Genomic DNA, 4376 nt, shown 5'->3' with positions numbered 1-4376 from the left:
TGTAAACTCTTTTTGTATCTACATACAAAATAAGAAACCAAAAATTGTTTTTACATCACTTAAACTGCATCAAGCTGATGTTTTGTTGAGCTTGGTGAATAACATTTTATTAGAATGAAGAATTACCTGAAAATTTGTAAATTTGTATATGAAATAATGTTTCATGTTGTATCCAATGGATTGGGCCATAATTAATAACGAGGAATTATTATTTATTTTTAAATACTGTTTAGCTGTCACATTGCACTAATGTAATTGCCCTGTAAAAACAACAACAAAAAAAAAAACATAGGTTGAAAAAAAAAATGTTTGTGCTGATATTACTGTTAGATTTCCATGTATCCCAGGAATCTCAGATTATGCCTGTCAGATCTTCCATCATGCCTTCCACCCTGTTCTACAATTACTTCTATTAACTGATGTGCTGCTGTGCTGCCATGAGCTAGAAAGTGTGATTTGCCTCAGAGCGTTTCAGATCGATCTGGGGAGCTTAAGTGAACACACACGGACATATGCACGCTCAAATAGACATCCGAGTTTATTCATGCAATCCAAGAGTATTTATACACATTGATAACAAGCAGTGCGTGGACGGTCTGTACTGGTCTAGGTGTCGGACAGATTTAAACAAAACACACAGCGCACAGTCATAATACAAAATAAGTCCTGTGTCATGTTGACACGGAAATACATGTGTATTTCAAGGATATAGCTATAATCAAGCATAGCAGTTGATCAGCTTATTCAAAGAGGTAATCAAATGAATACATTCATCATAGGTATTTGATAGCAGTTCATAATATAAGAGAGTACATGATATAAGAGAATTTCCTTTCAATTACTTAATAAATTTTTCAAATGGGTCAAAATCACATCTTAAAAGAAACGAAATTCCTCCTAAAAGATGAAAAGGAAAACTAAACCATAGAGATTGTTCATCTTTTACACATGCTTGTAACCATCTTGACTTATAACTCCAGTTATTACCCCAAAGTCAATTACATTCATCCCTCCTTCTTCTGTTAATTTTACCATATCACCTTTTCGAATCAAATGTTGCTTATTATTCCAAATAAAATGATAATGAATTCAGTTTATTTCCTTAATACACCTGTCTGGTACTGCCAATGGATATGCTGGGTAAATTAATCTTGATATTCCTTCCATCTTTGTTAATACAATTCTTCCAAAAATTTAAATATTTATTGGTAACCAGTTATTCAATTTAAAAACAAAACAAACAAACATTTTTTAGTAATAGTATGCAATCTAATTTTTTAATGGAATATTTTTAATAAAATTTTGTGTATTATCATGAATAGTGAGGATCTCATATTTTTTCAAGTTTAAATATAACCCTGAAGCATCTGAAAAGGCATTAGGTATTTGATCAGAGTCCTTTAAATATAAGGTTGTGCTAGTTGTGTAATTATCAAGGATCTACCCAAAACATTTAATGTTTTTATACTTTCATTATTTTTAATATACAGTGCTTGTAACTGGTAATATAAGTGCTTGCAAGTAAGAAAAGAAGCGGGCTAACTGGGTGTCCTTGACGTATTCCCCTTTTAATATCAAATCTTCTTGTAGTACCCAACTGAAGTTAGACGGAACTTGTTTGTTGCATTTTGCATATGCAACAATTTGCATATTGCAGAGACTCTAAAATAAAAGGATGTTTAAGTTTATCAAAAGCTTTAAAGAAATCCAGAAATAATAATATACCATCATCCTCTATTAAATATGAATAATCTAACAAATCTAAAACAAGCCAGATGTTATTGTGTATTAATCGATTTAGAAGAAATCCAGATTGTGTATCACTAATTACCTGTACTACTTTTAAGTCTACTAGCCAAAGCATTAGTAAATATTTTGTAGTCAACATTAAGCAATGTAAGTGGCCTTAAATTATCAATAAAAGTTTTGTCTTTTTTTGGTTTAGATATTAACACAATTATAGTTTGTTTCATTGTTGTTAGTAGTGTATTAGTTTCTATGCGTTCCTTCAGTGCTTAAATAGCATTTCTCTTATATCAGTTCAGAAAAACTGAAAGGTAAGTTGTATTCCATCTTGACCTGGTGACTTCCTTAAAACCATTTTCTTAATAACTGTAACAATTTCCTCAATTTTTAAATCAGAGTCACATGTCATTTTAAAATCTTGGTCTATGTTAGGAATAAAAGGATCTTTTTTCAAGAAATTCTCAGAGTTTGCTTGAGAAAAAGATGATGAATATAGGCATAAGGTAAACTTAAATAGTTCATAATTTATTTCTCTTGGATCAGTTACAATTTTATTATTTATATTTAGAGTAGTAATTGCATTTCTTCCCTGACCTTGTTTTATTTCTAATCTACTGTTAGGAGGACACATGATAGAATTGATGTAAGGTCAGCAAGACTTTGAGCGTCTTTAAGTGAAACAAGCATTTCATAACAATGGTATTTTTCAAACATGAAACCCCTGCGATCATGGACAGGTATCTGAAGATATAGCAGTATGAATGTGAAACCCCTGTGATCAAGCACAGACGACTATCTGCAGCAAATGGCTTTTCATCTCAAACTGCGCATGATTGTTGACCTATGCAGATTCTCAAAATAGACCACGCCTACCTGATGACACAATATCTATTACACTCAGTGCGTTTACATGGACAACAATAACCCACTCTTCACCCAATTAAGACAATACTCTGATTAAAAAACTACCATGTAAACAGCAATTTTTAATTACTTTAATCCAATTAAGGTCATACTCGAAGTAAACACAAATCGAATTAAGACATGTGGAGTATTCCTATTTTAGTCACATTATCGATGTGTATTACAGACATGTACACACTTTAATCACACTATTAACGGCGTGTGGGAGTTTTCACCGCATTTTGCGACAGGACACGTACACACACGGCAGTGCTCGACCGTTTTACGGCAAACGAGAGCACGGCTGCGTCCCAAACCGCATACTTACCTACTATAGGCCTATAGCAGGCAAAATACATGTATCTCGGCTACTATACAGTAGGTAAGTACGCGGTTTGGGACGCAGCCCATGGCTTCAAGCAGTCGTCTATTAGCACGTATAGCACGACAAATAATTAACCGCACTTGACGTGTCCGTAAAAATTTAAAATAAAAACACCCAAAACTATATATATGGTACCATAACGAAGACGAACTGTATGTTGATACGTGAAATTCTGGAGGAAACGTCTGACGGCGTGGCGCGGTGATGTAATGACGTGTGCCGTTAATCTAATTATGTTCTATAACATGTAAAACGGGTACATGACAGGAGTATTCTAAAAGCGACTCATGTAAACACCTTAATCACATTATTATCTTACTCAGAGTAAGGTCAATAATTAGATTACTACTGTCCATGTAAATGTAGTCAATGAACTGCAATCCCTGGAACGAAATGAAAAAATGTTTTTTCCGAATTTTTTTCTCTCCATCTGATTAATTGAAATAATAATAATAATAATAATAATAATAATAATAATCAATTAATCGATTATGAAAATAATTGATAGTTGCAGCCCTTGGCATACTGAAACTGTAACTAAAAAGAGTAGTGTACTGTTTTTAAAAAAGGGGGAATCCTGTAGTCATATTAGTCCTATAGGCCTTGAAGCTATTACCTGAAAACACACAAGCCGCAAAACTAAACTCGCCAGAGCTCGGTTCGTTTGAACGCGTTTAAACCATTTTGACGTCCTTAATTATGTCGGACTGCTTAGTTATGACACTAGACACATTAGTAGAGAATGGTATTGAATTTTTTTTGCAGGACTGTTTTTTTTTTTTTTTTTTTTTTTTTTTGGGTACAGTTTCGGTTTCCTGAGGGGCGGAGCCAAACCACCACTGTCTTTATACCCGGAAGGGATAGAATGAACTAGAAATAGAACGGGGGAGGACCTGATACATCACATGAGCCACTTTATTAAACATTATAATCAGTTATGATGAAATAAAGAGGGGTAACATATTTCGGTAGCTATACATTTAGTCAGATTCAATGATCCTAGCCTACTCTATCATATCTCAGAGTAATATGCATTTGTAAAGAACAAACTATAGGATCTCCAACATTATTGGGTCATTACAGTAAATAGTTATAAGAATAAAGATAAGCCTACATGTCTATCAGACAACCAGAATGTTATACACATCAACAAGCGCTACTGTAAAACATCTCATAAACAAACCATTCACAGTAGTAACACATTAGCGGTCTAGCAGCAGCATTAATGTTTTATTTCTTCTCTAGACACGCATTTCGATGCTCGTGACAATATCTAGCTTGTCCAATGAACGTGTTTCTCTAAGGCATGACGCATCTTCTGTTTACAGCACAGCTCTCTGCA

Source organism: Ictalurus furcatus, chromosome 15 (assembly GCF_023375685.1).
Source record: "Ictalurus furcatus strain D&B chromosome 15, Billie_1.0, whole genome shotgun sequence".
NCBI lineage: Eukaryota > Metazoa > Chordata > Actinopteri > Siluriformes > Ictaluridae > Ictalurus > Ictalurus furcatus.
The sequence above is the reverse complement of the archived record's forward strand: the minus strand, read 5'-3'. Positions refer to the sequence as shown.